The following is a 21667-nucleotide window of genomic DNA, read 5'->3' on the forward strand; positions in this document are numbered from 1 at the left end:
ATGAAAGACAGGGGTCCCGTTACATCTGGCGTAAATCAAACACAGACTTCCACAAAAAGAACACAAGACCTACGGTCAAGCTGGTTACTGCTGGTTGTGTGATGGTGTGGGGATGCTTTGATGCTTCAGGGCAATTTGCAGTAATTGAGGAAAACATGAATTCTGACCTCTATCAGAAAATCCTAAAGAAGAACATCCGGTCATCAGTCCGTGAGTTGAAGCTCAAGCGCAACTGGATTATGCAGAAAGACAATGATCCAAAGCATAGAAGTAAGTCCACCTCTGATTTGCTCAAAATAAGCTAAATTAAAGTTTTGGAGTGGCCTAGTCAAAGTCCTGACTTGACCCAGATTGAGATGCTGTGGCAGGACCTTAAACGGGCATTTCATGCTCAAACCCTCCAATGTGGCTGAACTAAAGCAGTTCTGCAAAGAAGACTGGGTAAAAATTCCACCACAGTGTTGTGAAAGACTGATCTCCAGTTATCGGAAGTGTTTGGTTGGAGTTGTTGCTGCTAAAAGTTACACAACCAGCAAAGTTTTAGGGGGCAGTTAGTTTTTCACATGGGTTATATATGTGTTGGATAACTTTAATATATATATGTATGTTTATAACGCAACGCACTGTATTTTGTGTTTACTCAGGTTGGCTTTGTTTTATGTTATATCAAATTTGAAGATCTAAAACTATTTAGTATGAAAAATACACAAATATAGAAGAAATTAGGAAGGGGAAAATACTTTTTCTATTCTCATAATCTCATAATCCCATATAAAATCCTAGTTAATGTTCATTTATCAAAATACAATTATTCATTGTTTGTTCCAGTTAATTCATATTGCATTTGCTAATGTTAACATCTTATATACAGTATACTGTATATTATTAGGATATGCATAAATTAACGTGCTGAAAGTGTTGTTCATTGTTAGTTCATCTTAACTAATGTAGTAAACTAATGTGAACAAATACAACCTTATTGTAAAGTGTTTCCACAAGCTCAATATTCTGGATATAAATTAAATATGATTCCATTATTAAATAACTTTAGAAAACCCACAATGGCAACCACCTATTAATACAAACTTAAATGTGCTTAGTTTGTTATCTGGTGCAAAACAGCAGCTAAACTGCATTATTATATTTAATGTGTTTCATTTAAATTTGAGAGCAAAGACTGTGGGGCCAAAATACGCACAGCAATTACAACTGTGGTTATGTAAATGGTTAGCTAATGTAATCTTTTGTTGGCTTTGTTAATTCATGCTAACATGCCTCCATTTGAATGAATTGAATGGATAATGTGTTCCATTACTGTGTCCATATATAATACACAAACTACACATTTATACACATAAAATGCACATTGTTTATGCATGGACATTGTCTTTTTCTCTGCTTTATGCTAAATATGATGTTTTATTAAGAGATTTCCTATTCCGACAGGTCCTATATAGGAATGTAAATGATGAATATGATTTGGATATCATAAGAAAAGCCTGTTGCTTTAAGAGGCTGATTAAATTTTCAGGAGCTCAGGGCAATTGTGTGTTCAGCTCAGCCCTGGAGGGCCTTTGTTTTATGAATGGCAGTAAAAGAGACCATGTCAGTCAAATACACCACCACAACTGACCCATAGGAGGAGCTCTGATGTCACATATGTTCCTGAAGTGAGTTGTTGTGATTTATGACCATGATAAAACATGATTTTATGAATATAAACTTTTTTTTAATTATAATAATATACAATTTTGAATTATATATATATATATATAAAAAATAAATACAGAATAAAATCATTTTCACTTCTCAGGTCTCAGACTTTTGGAACCCACTGTATTTGCATATTCATACATTACATTTACATATATTTATCATGGTGGTTATGGTCATTCTGGTTAACTACCTACTGTATGCCAATGCATATACCAATGCATGCTATATTAAAATACAATCGGCATACTTCACACACATAAGACATTCAAATGCATTCAATGTATTTACTTGTGGGCTTAATAAACACGAAGAAGGTTACTAAGAAGGTTACTGCCGTTAGATTAATCTGTTTGGAGTCACGAATAAAAAAGCAATTTAGCAAACATTGAATGGGCTCCCTTTGTGAGTGAATCAAGGAGACGCAAATGAGATGTGCATCTGAGCACGAAGATTAATGGCACCTTTGAAACATTATATTACAGCACCCAAAATAATCAGGGCCATATCGCTAATCTCCACTTTGATGAGTTTCTTCCTTGGCGGGAGAGAGAAACACAGATGACTGCACACTTCAGTGCGCTTACAGTCCTTGAGTCACTGTGACAGAGTCCCCACCAGCTGCTCATATCAGCTTACAGTATGGTGCTGTTGTTGTCTGTTCAATTGTTTGAATGTTAAATGGGGGTTCTGCGCCACTCGCGGCACCAAGCAGAATTGCAAAAATGATCACCCTGCCCCAATATACGTTCCAAACTATTTTCTGTTAATAAAGCTGTGTGTCAAACTAGTAGGGTGTCCGAAACCTCAGTATTCAATGCCGTGAGTTGGGCAGTTCTTTTAAGCTAAGTACTATATATCCCAAGAAAGTTGTTCCTTGTGGTTAAATTGTTCTTGTTGAAAAGATTAGTGTTGCAGTTGTTGTTCTTACATCATACATTCGTTGTTACAATGCCCACATTCCTGGATATAGTAAATCCATTAATGTATTTATATTGCACACGTGCATACCTAAATAACGCAGTGGCCGAGGTGTAAGTTCTATATCAAATTCAAGACATATTCTGAAAGTATGCAAAATTGGACTTATTAAGTGAATTTTCGCAAACATTATTGAAACTTGATAAGTGGCTTATGGTAAACTGTAGCCAATGCACTGCAATGGTGGAGACAGGTCCCATGCATCCAGTCAGGTCTTACATGGTGGAATGAGATCATTGATTTTAACTGACCTCATATCTGTCCCAGCGATTGCACTTTGGAAATGAAAAACATGCATTTGTGGTCAGAGTTTGTGTGATTGTGTGAAGTTCAGATACTGTGGCCATGTGGTTGAAAACGCCATTCCAGTGTTGATGATGGGCGTAAATGTGCAAAATCGATGAGTTTTCAAACAAAAGCGTATTAATTTAGACATGGTTTCAGATGTACGTTTCTTAACATCATAATTGTCCTAATTTTGCAGTACATGGAGAGTGTTTTTATAAGTCACCGGTGGGGGAAAACGCTGTTCCAGTGTGGATGAGGGGCATAAATGTAGCAAAAGCAATGTGTTTTCCATGGTACTAATGTGTTAGCCATGGTTTCAGTTTTATATTTTCTAATGTCATCGTTTTTCAAATTGTGCTGTACTATATAGCATTTTTGAAAGTCTACAGTGGTGGAAAACACCGTTCAAGTGTAGACGAGAGGACTAAACGTGGCAAAATCATGGCAAAAATGTGTTCTTAAATGAAAATGTATTAGTGTGGTTGTGTATAGTTTTACATTTCCTAACATCATCGTTTACCAAATTATGTTGAACTAGACAGCATTTTCGTAAGTGTCCAATAGAGGAAAACATTGTTCCGGTGTAGATGATAGGAGTAAACGTAGCTAAATTTATGCATTTTCAACCAAAAACGTATCAGTGTGGACCATGTTATTGGAGTAAACTCAGAAGAGAACTGTTCTCCTTTTGTGCTTTTGGAGTTCTGGTGTGCTGTTGGACAATATTTAGTACCAAGAAGCATCTACATTAAGTAGAATCACTTTCTAATTTGTTTTCTGGGTGTCCTCTGCAATATAATGTGTCACTAGGCACGTGTGTAGGACAAAACACACACACACGCACGCACATACACACACTATTAATATAATTGTCATAATATAATTTACTTTGAAATAACTTTAAATAAAAGTAAATATAAAGAGTGTCAAACTGGTTAGTCTCACAAAACCATTGGTGAAGTTTTAAAAAAGTATTTCCAAACAAACTTTTTTAATATTTGTATCAATAAACAGCTTTTTACCATTGGTGTACTCTTTGGATATGGAGTTCCCCAACATGTTTCTTTGAAACAAACATCATTTGTTTCACTGAACTAAATGCAAACTGGAAGTTTATGAGTCTCTGGATATTGTGCAAATAAATTGAGTTGCATTTTCTGGTGCACCAGTAGTTAACCACCACAAGGTAGCGCTGTGTTCCTACATAAATTGGTGCTCTTGGTTGAGACACATTTTCTGATATTTGTCTTCAGATTCTCCTCATGCCTGTGCACTCTCAAGTAATGCCTCTGTCGTTTCTGTGTCATTTTCCATTGAGAGTCTGTCAAATATCTTTGAGACGATTACTTGGAAAGCAGGAGCAGACTGATGACTACAAAGTGCCTCTGCAGAATTTGTGGAATTCGTTTGCTAGCACAGAGTTTTCTGTGGCCTACTTTTTTGAAAGCTTTTGTAATCTTGCCTCCATTAGCTTACCACATTGTGGGATTGTTTTGTCACTGTAGATTTGTTAATATCAACCCGACCTCATGAAAAGTCATACATAATTTACGAGTTGGCTATTTCATATAGTCTCGCATGATGTTGGTCGCATAAACTCGTATGACTTCATCAAATGCAAATTCCCAGATGTCTAATGCGGAAGTAAGCGTGAGTTCCTTGCACGAGGCATTAAGGACATACTTATTAATATTATGCCCTTACTCAAACCCCTTACCTAAACCCCTTACCTAAACTTAACCAATCAGTAGAGTGTATAAACATGATTGGAAGTTGTTGTGTGTGACAGAAGCAAGTAATTGTCATGTATTAGATGGAAATGATGTCCAGCGACGTCATTGGCTGTCGTGAAAGTCGTAGGAATTCAAATGAATGCAGTTGCATGAAATCATACGAAATTAGTCAAATTTAGAAAAGTTGTACGAATCCTGACGATTTTGCCATGAGAGTGTGTTGGTTAATATCTTCTCCAAGTCAAACGTTTCTGTCTTTTTGCTTTGATATAGGGAAGGTTTAGTTGCCATTGTTTACACTTTGTTTTAACATCTGTTTTAGGTGATCTGTGTCGTTGCATATTGATGTCAAGCAATTCAAGTTAGTTCTCTGAAGTCCTGCATTTAAGAGACCGATATTTATACCAGGTGTAAATAGGGCCATAGAGTCGGTTTTAAATTCAGCTTTCCATTCGAGAGTTTGTTGTCGTCATCATCACAATGAATGAGGGCTGATATAGATCAAGCTCCCCAAAAATAAAACCTGAAGTCTTGTCAGAAATTTGCCAGAGGGGCCAAAGCAGCATTGAAAAGTGGAGTCAGTTTTAATCCTGGTCACGATCCATGAGCACTTGAAAAGATGCTTAACTTTTACCCATCTTAAGTTGAAACAAATAGTGAGAAGGACATCAACTTTATCTGTTGGGCAAGTGGGTATTTTTGACTGGATCAACCACATTGAAAGCCGAGATTCAACCTGATCAAAGAGCGTATCTCTTTAGAGTTACATGCTCAATAATTTTATCAGACATGAGGGGGAAAAAACCCATTTGTAACAGTTTAAAGGTTTCCACGATCGATTTAGGGCATACTAACTTTTCTATAATAGATTTTCCAATCTAGAATGCGCCATAAAAACCAGTAAGCATTGTTAAAATTATGACAAGCCCATAAAACTTTCTGAACAGTAAATACATTAAAACTGGAAATAAAATTGCATTCACTGATACCTTTATAACAATAATGTGTTCAGTTCTCATAATAACAGTGTCAACACTTAGAAGTTAGCATTAGGAACATAGCACTCAAAAAAGGTTATAGCCTTAATCTATAAACTTTGTAGTAGTAGTACACCTTTCTGTGCTGTTACACTTGCCAGCTTATCAGATTTAATGATAGGCTATTTAGGATGAAATGGGTGGAAAATTCCCATAGATTTACACTGAAGAAGGAACCCAAGCCTTACAGTATCTACAGTAGGAGAATATCGTGGGGACCAAGGAGTGGAATCTTTTGACCAGGGCCAGTAAGCAACCACCAAGCAACCACCTAGCAATGCCTGAGCAACCACCAACAACACACTAGCATCATGGTATCCTTAACAATATTCTTAAGCTTTATTACAGAGAATTGTCCCTAATTAATTTGATAAATCTCTGTGAAATTATTGCTTACTATTTTAAAATGATGTATGTTCAAAATCAATAATTTTAGAATTGACATTAATACAATAATTTACCAGGCTCATCTTCAAATGAGATGCCTTGGCTGTAAGGATATTAAGTCTTGAGGCTTCCCTCAAGTAGAGCTGGTGTCTTAACCTCAATATTTTTCAATATAATGATCCAAAATAGGCTTGTTTGAAATAGCTCCATATTAATTTCCTGGCTAAATCTCTCCTCCATTTTTCAGCAAACAGCTAATATTTGGAATGGTACCTTCCTGGAGGTGTACTATATGTACTATACATCAATGGAAACTGAAATCAGTCTGAATGTAGTCTCAACATTTCCCAATGACTGCCAATGGATCACATTTAATGTGAAAGTGCCAAGAGCTGCCTTTCAAAAATGTAGAGTTCTGGCAAACTTGCAGAAAATTTGCCACACATTATTTGCCAGATTTTTGCAGCTCTTCACCGGTAGTGCAGCAAACACTTCTATGGCAAACGTGGCAGCAATGATGAGTTTGCCGCAAAGCTCATTTGCATGTGAAAATAATGAGTGGCAAATCAGCAGCAAGTTTGCCACAGGGGTTACCCAGAACTTTCAGTCCGTTGGAAAACAATGTTTTGTTTTAACCAAGTTAACCATCCAAAACACCCAAGCAACCACCTAGCAATGCCCTAGCAACCTCCCACAACATTTTAGCATTCAGAACACAAAGTCTAACAAATTATCCACTTGTTTCTTTTGTACTCTTTGTAAAAAAACTTTTTTAGAAATTGCTATACCATTGTTAAAATGAGCTACCACTTGCAGACCTGTCTATTAATCTGGTATAGCATCAATTTCAGGGTCACCTGCCCCTAAACATCATGTATAGTTAAACAGTTGGCCGGAATATGCTACAATGCACACTATTTTATATTAATAATCAAAAGTCTGGCTTGCAAATCTAGTCTTTATAACCTGTTCAGCACTCTGGTTCACTGAGATGCCACTATATACTGTAAATGCATTGATTTATTAATGAATCTCTAGGAAAGCTAGGCTTCTGTGCTCTAAGGAGTTTATCCTAGATGTCGAGGAAAAACTCTTACATCAATGTGCAGTTCCGTACAAAGGAACACACATTCAGCCTGGTGGAAATGTTGCTCCAGCATATGGGAGATCGGAGATCGAGACCAGTATTTCATGGTCCCACTTTCAAAATTGTCTGAGTGATGATGTCAAACATAACTAAAGATATCTTTTCAAATATGGTTTCAGATCAAGGATGCTCTGTAGAGAATTGTCTTTGGTTGAAGTCTTTGTTGCAAGTAGTGTTTGACTGTCATTAAATCACAGTTCATAATCAGCTTTCTCATGAGACCAGGCTTTTTCTTGGTTTATCAAGTGTGTGTGTGTCATCTGAGAGGTTAATTAGACTTTCCTCAGTCTACAGTTTCATCTCTAGGGTTTTACTCTTTAGCACAAAAACAAGGCTCTTGTCGGTAATTATGAGCACCATCAAAACAGGAACTAACAGAGGATATGTTTGATGCAAATTCATAGTTTCTTGCAAAAAAATCTGTATTTTTAGATTGTTGTTTAAAACTTTAATTTACAGAATTAATTCCAAGCAGATGCACAGCAAAAATTTCTCATGCTTTTTATTTCATTCTAGTTATATGATGATATATATACAGTATATACACTACTGGTCAAACGTTTTGAAACACATTCTTTATTATTCATTTTTTTTCTTCACATTTTAGAATAATAGTAAAGTCATCAAAACTATGGAATAACATGAATGGAACTATGGGAATTATGTTGTGACTAAACAAAATCCAAAATAAATCAAAACTATGGTATATATCAGCATCTTAGTCACCCTTTGCCTAGAATTTGCAGAAATGAACTCTTGACATTTTCTCAACCAACTTCTTGAGGTATCACCCTGGGATGCTTTTTAAACAGTATTGAAGGAGTTCCCATCTATGTTGGGACCTGATTGGTTTCTTTTCTTTATTATTTGGTCCAAGTCATCCATTTCAAAAACTTTTTTTTTAAATAACATTTTAGTTTTATAATGAAATATATGAATATGTTGGCACAATTATATTTTTGTCTACAAAACAAATTTCAAACATTTCAGCATACACCTGCAGATCAAAAGATTTTTAAGATAATTTAAGATCATATATATACACTCACCAAAGGATTATTAGGAACACCTGTTCAATTTCTCATTAATGCAATTATCTAATCAACCAATCACATGGCAGTTGCTTTAATGCATTTAGGGGTGTGGTCCTGGTCAAGACAATCTCCTGAACTCCAAACTGAATGTCAGAATGGGAAAGAAAGGTGATTTAAGCAATTTTGAGCGTGGCATGGTTGTTGGTGCCAGACGGGCCGGTCTGAGTATTTCACAATCTGCTCAGTTACTGGGATTTTCACGCACAACCATTTCTAGGGTTTACAAAGAATGGTGTGAAAAGGGAAAAACATCCAGTATGCGGCAGTCCTGTGGGCGAAAATGCCTTGTTGATGCTAGAGGTCAGAGGAGAATGGGCCGACTGATTCAAGCTCATAGAAGAGCAACTTTGCCTGAAATAAGCACTCGTTACAACCGAGGTATGCAGCAAAACATTTGTGAAGCCACAACACGCACAACCTTGAGGCGGATGGGCTACAACAGCAGAAGACCCCACCGGGTACCACTCATCTCCACTACAAATAGGAAAAAGAGGCTACAATTTGCAAGAGCTCACCAAAATTGGACAGTTGAAGACTGGAAAAATGTTGCCTGGTCTGATGAGTCTCGATTTCTGTTGAGACATTCAGATGGTAGAGTCAGAATTTGGCGTAAACAGAATGAGAACATGGATCCATCATGCCTTGTTACCACTGTGCAGGCTGGTGGTGGTGGTGTAATGGTGTGGGGGATGTTTTCTTGGCACACTTTAGGCCCCTTAGTGCCAATTGGGCATCGTTTAAATGCCACGGCCTACCTGAGCATTGTTTCTGACCATGTCCATCCCTTTATGGCCACCATGTACCCATCCACTGTACTAAAATGGCCCCCACAGTCACCAGATCTCAACCCAATAGAGCATCTGTGGGATGTGGTGGAACGGGAGCTTCGTGCCCTGGATGTGCATCCCACAAATCTCCATCAACTGCAAGATGCTATCCTATCAATATGGGCCAACATTTCTAAAGAATGCTTCAGCACCTTGTTGAATCAATGCCACGTAGAATTAAGGCAGTTCTGAAGGCGAAAGGGGGTCAAACACAGTTTTAGTATGGTGTTCCTAATAATCCTTTAGGTGAGTGTATATATACAGTATACACATATACAGTATATACTGTGTATATATATATGTGTGTGTGTGTGTATATATATATATATATATATATATATATATATATATATATATATATACACTGTGTATTAATATATTTATTTTATGTTAATATACTGTATATAATACTTATACTGTATATACTTATATAACTTACAATATATAATACAATATAGAGTATGACCAATCTGCATTTATTTTGCAGTCATTAACAGGTCAATAACAAGGTCAATAACAAATTAAAAAGATCAATAAGTCTCTTAAATAATCAGATAATTATAAAATGTATGACACGGCAAGATGTGTTCACATAACCCTAAAAAAACTTCATCCTATTCATTATTTAAAAATATAGATGTGTAGACTCACATTAATTAAATAATAACTGCATAAACAAAATAAGGGAAATATGTTATTACTTTTTACTTCATGGTTACATAATTGATATTTTTATTTTTAGTAGTCATAAAATCAAACTTGAAAATGGTATAAATGTTTTTGAAAAACATATGGTTACGCTTTACAATAAGATTTGTTTACAACTTAACATTTAAATCTAAACGTTTGTTGAAAATGGTACTTTATAAAAGTTTTTCAAAATCATATGGTAACACTTGACAATAAAGGATACTTTTCCCGTCATGGTTACACCACTTGACATTTCAAGTTTAATTAGTCATAAAATTAACTTTTGTTGAAAATTGTATAAATGCTTTTACATAAATATATGAGAACACTTTATAATTAGATATTTTTTACTTTATGGTTACACCAATTGAAGTTTAAATTTTGAGTCATTAAACTGGCTGTCACTTTACAATAAGATACATGTACTGGTTACACTACTTGGTAGTTCATGTTAGTTCATAGTTCAATCATTAACTATTGTAAACACACAACGTTTAACTTGATGTTAACCAAAGTAGTTAATGATCATTAATAGATATGACCTTATTGAAAAGTGTTACCAAAACACACACAAAAGTTTTTTTTTGAGTTTTTTTATTAAGTTACCTATTAGTATTTATTTAACATGGGTAGTGCATGAATGCACATTACATGTTAAAAGCACAATTGTTTCCCATTATTATTATATGGCTTTGGTTAAGTCAAGGTTCAAGTTAAAAAGCTGTAATCATGATTTCACTGCTGCAGTGGAGAACGATTCTTGACAGATTGTTTAGCTGTGTGTGTCTTGCAGAAGATTAACTCTCCTGATGGGCTGAAATCGATGCACTGCTGCCCAAGTGGGTAACCTGTTATACAGTATAATTCATATGGTGTTTGACATCCTTTTTTTTCTCAGGTCGATCCAACTCTCCATGGGTTCAGAATCTGACACAATAGTTCTTCACGTGGCACATTTGACTGAACAAGCACTTAAATCACAAGGCCAAATAATTGAACCAAACCCTATGCATTATAGATTTTGTCATCCGTTTACTAAATGTTAGATGCTCTGCGCTGTTTATTTGAGATATGACTGTATGAAGTTTCAGTAGTTGCAGTAGTCTATAATATATGGAATTGGGTGGTGGTTTTTTGATTTGTTGTATATTGTATGCCATACTTTAAAAGGCACACTGCTATAAAATTTTAATAAAATAATTTTAAATAAAAATTATTTTCAAGACAAGTATTTTTGTCTTGTTTTCCTGTAAAATTATCTAAACATTGTAAAAACGTGATTTATTTACATGTCATGCAAAATGACGTAAGATATTAAGTCTTGTTTATAGAGAAATCCAACAAAACTGAGTGAACTTTAGACAAAAAATCTGCAAATGTTGTAAGAATAATAAACGTCATGGTTCTGTTGTTCTTCTGGCTCGGACCTGACAAGACATGGCATGAGTCCAACTCAACCCTGAGCTTGTAGAATCTTGCAAAGGTATTGGGTGTTGCCCTGCTCGCTGCTCTGCAGATGTCTGCTAGGGAGGTGCCAGTGCCCACAAGGATGCCACATTTCTTGTCGAGTGTGCTCGAACCCGCAAGGGGCGGGCACGGCCTAGGCCAGGGAGATAGCCAACGACCTAGTGAGCTAACCTCTGTTTGGAGATGGCATTCCCTTTCCGGCGTCCGCTGAAGCAGACAAAGTGCTGCTCAGAACATCTAAAGCTCTGCGTGCAGTCCAAATAGATACGCAAAGCACGTACCGGACATAGCAACGAAAAGGCTGGGTCTGCCTCCTCCAGGGGCAGCGCTTGCAGTTTCACGACCTGGTCCCTGAAGGGGGTCATAGGAACCTTGGGCACGTAGCTCGGTCGTGGTCTTAGAATGACGTGAGTATCTGCCAGACACAACTCCAGGCAAGTGTCGCCGAAAGAGAATGCTTGCAGGTCCCCAACCCTCTTGATGGAAGCTAGAGCTATCAGGAGGGCTGTCTTCAAGGAGAGGGCCTTGAGCTCAACTTAGTCAAGCGGCTCGAAGTTTAATGTTTAGATAAATAAAATTATCTAAACATTGTTAAAACGTGATTTATTTACATGTCATGCAAAATGAAGTAAGATATTAAGTCTTGTTTATAGAGAAATCCAACAAAACTGAGTGAACTTTAGACAAAAAATCTGCAAATGTTGTAAGAAAAATAAACGTCATGGTTACTGTTGTTCTTCTGGCTCGGACCTGACAAAACATGGCATGAGTCTAACTCAACCCTGAGCTTGTAGAATCTTGCAAAGGTATTGGGTGTTGCCCTGCCCGCTGATCTGCAGATGTCTGCTAGGGAGGTGCCAGTGCCCACAAGGATGCCACATTTCTTGTCGAGTGTGCTCGAACCCGCAAGGGGCAGGCACGGCCTGGGTCTGGTAGGCCAGGGAGATAGCTAACCTCTGTTTGGAGATGGCGTTCCCTTTCCGGCGTCCGCTGAAGCAGACAAAGTGCTGCTCAGAACATCTAAAGCTCTGCGTGCAGTCCAAATAGATACGCAAAGCACGTACCGGACATAGCAACGAAAAGGCTGGGTCTGCCTCCTCCAGGGGCAGCGCTTGCAGTTTCACGACCTGGTCCCTGAAGGGGGTCATAGGAACCTTGGGCACGTAGCTCGGTCGTGGTCTTAGAATGACGTGAGTATGTGCCAGACACAACTCCAGGCAAGTGTCACCGACAGAGAATGCTTGCAGGTCCCCAACCCTCTTGATGGAAGCTAGAGCTATCAGGAGGGCTGTCTTCAAGGAGAGGGCCTTGAGCTCAACTTAGTCAAGCGGCTCGAAGTTTAATGTTTAGATAAATAAAATTATCTAAACATTGTTAAAACGTGATTTATTTACATGTCATGCAAAATGACGTAAGATATTAAGTCTTGTTTATAGAGAAATCCAACAAAACTGAGTGAACTTTAGACAAAAAATCTGCAAATGTTGTAAGAAAAATAAACGTCATGGTTACTGTTGTTCTTCTGGCTCGGACCTGACAAAACATGGCATGAGTCCAACTCAACCCTGAGCTTGTAGAATCTTGCAAAGGTATTGGGTGTTGCCCTGCCCGCTGCTCTGCAGATGTCTGCTAGGGAGGTGCCAGTGCCCACAAGGATGCCACATTTTTTGTCGAGTGTGCTCGAACCCGCAAGGGGCGGGCACGGCCTGGGTCTGGTAGGCCAGGGAGATAGCCAACGACCTAGTGAGCTAACCTCTGTTTGGAGATGGCGTTCCCTTTCCGGCGTCCGCTGAAGCAGACAAAGTGCGGCTCAGAACATCTAAAGCTCTGCGTGCATTCCAAATAGATACGCAAAGCATGTACCGGACATAGCAACGAAAAGGCTGGGTCTGCCTCCTCCAGGGGCAGCGCTTGCAGTTTCATGACCTGGTCCCTGAAGGGGGTCATAGGAACCTTGGGCACGTAGCTCGGTCGTGGTCTTAGAATGACGTGAGTATCTGCCAGACACAACTCCAGGCAAGTGTCGCCGACAGAGAATGCTTGCAGGTCCCCAACCCTCTTAATGGAAGCTAGAGCTATCAGGAGGGCTGTCTTCAAGGAGAGGGCCTTGAGCTCAACTTAGTCAAGCGGCTCGAAGGGAGGTCTCGGAAGGCCCGAGAGGACCACTGAGAGATCCCAGGAGGGGAACAGGCTTGGCCGGGGAGGATTCAGCCTCTGAGCACCTCTAAGGAACCTGATAATCAAGTCGTGCTTACCCAAGGACTTGCCCTCCACTGCATCGTGGTGGGACGCAATAGTGGCTACAAACACCTTCAAGGTCTGTTCAAGGGTTGAAAGTCTGACGGCAGGAAGGGGTGACACATGGTATGTTCCGCGGCACCATGCCCATCTCGGGACTCGAGTCTGAACCAAGTGCTGAAAAGGTCTCATATGCATCAACCCGAGTGGCGCGACCGTGGCCGAGGATGCCATATGCCCCAGGAGCCTCTGTAACTGTTTTAGAGGAACCGCTGTGCCGGGCTCGAAGAGAGTGAGGCACTTGAGCACCGACTGCGTGCGCCCGTTCATGAGGCATGCTGTCATTGAGGTGGAGTCTAACTCCATGCCGAGAAAAGAGATGCTCTGAACTGGCAAGGCGGGAACCTAGCGAATTGAATCGCGTAGCCGAGTTGGATGGTCCTGGCCAGCCAACGCAACGGGTTGGATAGCGAAAGCCATGCATCCAAACTACATGCGAGGGGCACTAGAGGGACGAACGCTTTTGATGTGCCGGGTGGGGCTTCGCAGCGGGGGGAGGGGGGCAGGTAATAACGTGTCAGTAGGCAATAGCGCGTCCCCAGGCTTGGGTGCTGAGAAAAGGCTCAAAGCACTTACCTTGCTCCGCGCACCCAGCAGGGGGCTGGTTAGAGACTGAGGAGGAGGTCCTGTAGAGATGTCTTTGGAACTGGTCAGTGCCGGCCTGCTGGGGATGGGCAGTCACGGGTCCGTAGGTGAGGTATCTGCATCCGTGGAACCGGGACTGTAGGAATTCGGTGCCGGAGTGCTGTGAGAATGCCACGAGTATTTGTGTGAATTGCATTTTTTATGTATTTTTGAATAAATAAATAGATCCGTAAAACAATTAAAAAGAAATAAAAGATAAACATGGCAAGATAGCGACTTTAATTTTGGTCCATTCCTCACACAAAGCTATTGTATGACTTTAGGAGATTTGGAATACAGCATGCACAACTTTTTGTGCTTTATAGCCCCTAGTCACTAGCTACTTTATTTGTATGGAAAAAAAAAAGCCAGCATGAACATTCTTAAAAACATCTTCTGTTCTGTTCCACAGAACAAAAAAATGACAGAAAAAATTACAGAATTTTCATCAATGCTTGAAATATTCCTTCAAAACCATCAGGAACAATCTACACACATACACATACACACTTACTATTGAGTGCACACTATTGAGTGCTATTTTCTCTCAGTCATCTACCCTGGATGACAGAAACGTCCCACCAGATTATGGGTTCACTTTAAACTCTACCAATATCCCCTGCTGATGTCTGCCAGTGCCAAGCTGATGCCCATGTCTCTGTAGTGCAGCTGTTTAAAGGGACGACCAGCTCCACAGCAAGGACATGAGCAGAGATGAGCGCCCCTTTCTGCAATTACCAAAGGAGGTTAACAGCAGCCAGCTGGAGGAACTTCAAAGAGCCCTGAGTCAGAGAAGCGGAGCCGTGTCGAGGTACAGAGGCACTCAGCAGCCTTCACACTGAGCTAACATGAAGGAAGCAAGTACTCATGGCCTCAAATATCTAGTCACCCCCTCCCAAGTGCACTAAATCAAACTACACACTAGCTCACTCTCTGTTGGATATGAGTAACATCAGAGCAAAAGCAAGCGAGTGCTAAGAAATATGTAGTGTTGGTGTCAGTGCAGATATTGTTGCCTCTGGCATAGATACAGTATGTAGAATTGAGGCTAATGTTATGCAAACATTATGTTTTGCTGGCTAAAGCAGATTTGTGTCATTTTGTCAATGTTAAAATACTTTATCTATCCCAGTTTAATGTGCAGAGACAACTATAATGGCACTTTTCCACTGCACGTTACAATTTGACTCAACTACTTGCTTTACTTTTCTGAGCTTGCTTTTCCACTGCTGTTTAGTGCTGCCTCAATGTGGGTGGGATTATAGGCTGATAGTCATAGTTGCGCCTCCTCTATTGCATGACATTATCTTAAACATGACACAAATCAATAAACAATAACACGACCGCTAGCTGTTAGCTACTAGCTCATTGTGCTGCATAAAGCAGTTGTTGCATGGTGATTTTACACAATTGTAACAGTTAAATTGTCCAGGTTGTTTTAGATGCTAGCTTTCCAGTAGCTGGTCAACTAAATAAAGTGAAGAGTATTTAGTTAACGTAACAAAACAAACCATCCTCCATCATGGACTCCAGCCATGGCTAAGTCTAGGGCACTCTCCCTCCCATTGCTCGCCGGTCTAGATAGCGTCCATTTGGTCGAACCACTTCCACTTTTCCTTGATGGTTCTGTAGTCACGTAAGTTTGTTTTTTTTTACTTTTCCCTACACTTTTTGTAGGTCCGGTGGTAGTGGCGTCTCAGCTGAGACACTTCCTGAAAGACATTTTCATTTCGTTCGCCGCTAACGAGAGGAACGTCTGCACCTCGTTTATTGACCATGGTGTGGTTTTGCACACAGCCATTTCTTTTTACAATTCGAAAGTCGTGTGAACAAATGATACTGCTATCGCTGTAGCTAACTTTAATACTAGCGGGTTGATGTCCCGTGTTGAAAATCCAGTGACACTGGTAGTGACGATTCTCTCTGACCAATCAGTGATCTGCAGGGTTTTGATGTCACATTTAGCATCGGCTTGGAACCGGACTGAGGTCGTACTAAAAAAAGGTACCAGGTACTATCCACAGTGGAAAACCCCTAAAAAGCGAGCACAGTTGAGTTGAGTCAAGTTGTACCTTGCAGTGGAAAAGCCCCATTAGTAAGCCACTTGTAAGTTGACCTTCCGAAGACTGTAAACACTGTGGCTCTTTTTTGCTATAAAACTTTGCTCTGTTTGTTTTAGCGACCTTCTGACCAATAAATTAGGGATGAGACTACCTGTATATTTTCGACCAATGGAAGATGGGGGGATGTTTGTTATTGGTGTTTGCTGAGGAAAGTATCGCTATTACTACTGCTCATTTGAACAAACCAAAATGAAATCTTATGACATCAAAACACTGTTACTATAGCGCATGACTATTCATATTACTGTTTCATCAGTACTGTTTCATCAGTACACGAGTTGACACAAGTCAAAAGTGTCCCTTTTCAAAATATTTGGAGTTGTCCAAAATCGCTTAAAACATGCCGCAAATTCGACACTCATTATTTTCACATGCAAATGAACTTGTGATTCGGAAGGGAATCGTGTGCTAATTAAACAGTAATATGTATCGCCTTACTTCTGGCAAACATTTGCGGCAAATCTCATCTGCTTGTGAAAATAATGAGTTGGAAGGTTGTGGCAAGTTTGTGGCAAGTTTGTCAGAACTCTAGATTTTTTGTAAGGGAATGCATAAATGTAGCTGTTTAGGTGAATTTGCAATCTTGGGGGGCGTTTAAAAAAACCTGGGGTATGGGCAAAAAACATATTTTACTTTTGGATTATTCAACATCTGATCAATCAACAACAAAGGACTATTAGTTTATGATCTACTGAATGATCGTAAATTTGTCTTTCTCTGTTTAACTGAAACTTGGCAGCAGCAAAATGACTTTTTACAGTTTAATCAATCAATTCCTAGGGGTTTTGTTTATGTCTGCCAACCATGTGTTTCTGGTCGAGGGGGAGGTCTTGCAATGCTTTATAATGAGAAATGGAAAGTGTCTAATATATCTGTACCTTCTTATGTCTCATTTCAATCAATGGCAAGTCAATTGACCAGTACCTACTATTTTAACTACTGTATATCACCCTCTTAAGGTAAACTCTAGCTTTTTAACTGTGCTTTCATCTTTTTTAACTTTACTATGTTGAATTACATGAAACAATTTATTGATTTTCCAACTCACACCAAGGGTCATACACTTGATCTTATCTGCTGTTCTGGAATAACACCTTTTAATTGTAATGCACTTGACCTGTCTATATCTGATCATATATTGGTGTCTATTAATGCCAATTTAGTAGCATTGATTGAACAGCATGATTAATCAGCATTTTCTAATGAACTCGACTTGAGTACAGATGAGCTATCTAGTCTGGATGAACTGGTTCTTTACTATAATGATCAATTACAGAATATTTTGGATGCTGTTGCTCCTGTGAAATCACGGACTGTGTCATTTTTTCATACTGCTCCCTGGTTTAATCAAGAACTACGTCAATTAAAAGCAAAAGGTTGACGACTGGAACGTTTGCATGTAAAGACTGGTCTTACTGTGCATAAGGACATGTATTATAATCACATCAGACAGTATAAGGAAGTCCTTTCCAAGGCAAAATCTAAATATTATGCAGATATTAATAAATATTAATGCTGAAGAGGGCAACAAAAGTACATTGTTCTCCTCAGTGAATAATATTCTAAGACCACCTGATTTTATACCATCACACCTGCACTCTTTTGTGTTATGTGAAACTTTTATGGCTCATTTTAATGATAAAATTGAAAACATTCACCAACAACTGATGACATAAAATGATGGGGCATGTAGTGTATTTTATTCTGTTCAATTAGATTATTTTTTAATTATTCTCTCTAGTTTCTATCTGCCTACTATGGATGAGATAACTAAGTGTGTTAAACATTTTTAATCTACTAGACAGTTAGTTCCCATTCCTACACATTTGGTCAAGTTTTGCTTACTGTCTTTGTTACCACTAATAACTAAAATTATACATTCTTCTCTTACAACCAGTACTGTTCCTTCATCTCTTAAAATAGCTATTACCCCTATACTTAAGAAACTTGGTGCAGATCATAATAACACATCCCTAATTTCCTTTCCAAATTGTTAGAAAAATTGTTGCTCAGCAGGAACATGCTCATCTTGTAGATAATAACTTATATGAGCAATTTCAGTCTGGCTATTGCCCATTTCACAGTACAGAGACTGCACTAATTAGAGTTACTAATGAGCTGTTGATGGCTGCAGATTCTGGACTTCTATCAATACTTGTTTTTCTAGATTTAAGTGCAGCATTTGATACAGTTTCACATAGCATTCTACTAGAGAGATTGGCTTCCATTGGTCTTACCAGTATTCCTTTTACTTGGTTTAGATCATATCTATTGGGTCGAACCCAGTTTGTTCAAATGAAAAGTTTTAGATCATGGACCTCAGAGATAATTACTGGAGTGCCTCAGGGCTCAGTCTTGGGCCCTCTTTTGTTTATTATTTACCTTTACCTTTTACTTTTAGGACGTATTGTTCGAAATGAATACATTTCCATTGTTATGCTGACACCCAGCTTTATTTGTCTTCTAAGCCAAATTCAATTCTACAGCCTATGCCACTATTGGCCTATTTATCAGAAATTAAATCATGGTTAACATGCAATTTTCTTAAACTTAACAGTGACAAAACATAGATCCTATTAGTGGGCACCAAATCTAAATTGAAAAATTATGACTTCTCACTGACTATCGAAAATCTGTTGTTTTTCCTTCAGCTCAGGTTGAGTCTGGGTGTCATATTAGATAGTACTTCATTATTTGAAGCACACATAAATAACATTATTCGGTCAGCGTACATAATACATAACATAAATCACCTTCGACCATCTCTAACGGCTAATGGCACTGCTGTTCTTGTACATGCATTAGTCACATCTCATATATACTATTGCTATATAATTCTCTTCTTAGCGGTGTCCCACATAAACTTCTTCTCAAACTTCAAATGGTCAAAACTCTGCAGCTCGGATCATTATGCAAACACCTACAATAGAGCACATTTCTCTGGTACTCCAACAACTTCACTGGCTGCCAGTCAGATACCGGATAGAATTTACGATTGAACTTTTTACTTACAAGACTCTTCATAATTTATCCCCTTCATATCTATGTGATCTTCTACATGTTTACTCACCAAAACGATCCATTAGATTTTCAACTTCCCTTATGCCGAGTTTACACTACACGATTTTAAACCCTATTTTCACTCGCCGGCAGTTTTGTGGAGATCGCCGACAAAAGCCTGAAATCATGGTCAAATCGGAGCTCGCTCCTGTGAGCGACGATCGCAATTTATGAACTATCAAAAATGTGATTTGAGAGAAGCGCCGACACATCGCCGATATCAGCGAGATATTTAGAATGTAAAATATCTGGACCTATCAGCGATTCCAAACTGCACAATGTGAAATTTTTTTAGATTGAATACAACAGCAGCGTTGACCTACAACCAATGAGAGAGCAAGAAACCGGGCACGGGAAGTTTCAGTGGGAGGAGTCCTGATGTACCTTTAACAGAACATCAACTAGCATGGCTGCGATATCAAGAAAGTCTCATTGTACCAAAGAAATGGAGGAAAAATGTGTGGAACATTGGCAGGAGCACCAGTACCTATTTGATGTTTAATCTGAACTGTAACACAACCGGGTGGTGGTGAAAGAGAAGAGTTGGAGAGAAATTGCCAATTCTCTTGGACAGTCGCAAATAGTTAGATTTTACAGTAGGAGATACTTTTTCATATTGTAACAACTAAAATATATGATGCCTTGAGGTGATTATAGACATACACATCATATTATGAAATGCATAACATAAGATCATGCATTTGTTTTAGTATCTCGTGTCACTTCTCGTGTGTACTCTGTTGTGAAGTGTAATTTGGGGTCTAGGCAGAGTCATCTGGGATTCGTCAATAGTAACATGTCTTGTAATGTGTTCACCCCTGTCATTGATTCGTTGTGTAATTTGAAAATGCTACGACTTCACTGACAAGACAGACAGTTGTGTAATATGAATGGTACCACAATCCGACGTCTTTGAAAGTCGTGTAGTGTGTAGGAGCCATTCTCTTACTGTACCCTCTATACATTTAACTACTATGGAGTCTAGAACTTTTAGTTTTACTGCTCCTTGTCTTTCGAATTCTATACCACAAGATGTACGAAATAGCCCTACACTGCTAACTTTTAAATCACGTCTCAAAACCCATTATTTCAGGTTATCTTATTTCAGATTTATTTAAGGATTGTTTTTGTTGTCTTTGTGCATTTGTATTAGTTTATTTTATTATGTTAGATAATGTTATGCAATTATTGTTTGTGTATTTTAATGTGTTCTTGAGTGTCCTGAAAGGTGCCTAATAAATATAATGTATTATTATTAATATTATTAAAGGTGCCATACATTGTTCCTGGCAGGCTACTCAGCCTTACAGGCTCCATATGGTTAGGATTAGAGCGGGGGGTGGGGTTAGGATATCTCCCATGAACAAACTGTGGCACCTTTGTATAACAGGTGCTTTTGACACTCAATTATTTGTATTATGTAATAAAAAATTATAATAAACCATTTTTATAATTGAATCTTTTACAAAATTGCTTTAGAATCTTATTGTATTTATACATTTACCTGTAGTTTGGAGACTATGTATACTGTAAGTACCTCTGAATGTATGTGTGTTATTGTGGTGGTCTTTAATGCCACTTTAGAATTTTCCAATATAATGTGATGTCAAAACAAGAGTCATCAATAATCCAGACACAAAATGAGACTTGGTTTGATAATTCTTTGACATTCTGCCCAGGAGACACAGATAATTAAATCTACTCTCATCTACATGGATAAATTATTAATCCGCTGGCATTATAACATCTAACTGAACAAGATTCTTCGTCGTAAAGAGAAGCACGTTGTTCTTGTTTTTTGAGAGTTCTGATGTGCGAAAAAGAGAGTTTGTGCTGGTGTACTAAATTAAAGTGAATCATTCACAACAAACTTCAAACAACATCTTCTATCACACAAAAATTCTACACATTTTCAACTGCTACAAAAAAAGGTTTCACCCTTCAGTGATTGATATTTTGGTTTAAAACTTTAATCAGCGACACTGTGACACATTTCTACAGTGTGCCCCACTGAAAGTAATGCTTATGGGTTTGTTCAGATTTATGTTTTCAAGTGGCGATAATGGGTTTTTTCTTGTGGTTTCTTTGTTCATATCAGTGTGGGTTTCTCCATTAGCTCATTATTTTAGTATTAGCCCTGTTCTTGAAAGATAGCCTACTGGTTGACTAAAGACTGTGTTGCACCTCAGTACTTTGTA

The sequence above is a fragment of the Xyrauchen texanus genome, chromosome 48 (assembly GCF_025860055.1).
Source record: "Xyrauchen texanus isolate HMW12.3.18 chromosome 48, RBS_HiC_50CHRs, whole genome shotgun sequence".
NCBI lineage: Eukaryota > Metazoa > Chordata > Actinopteri > Cypriniformes > Catostomidae > Xyrauchen > Xyrauchen texanus.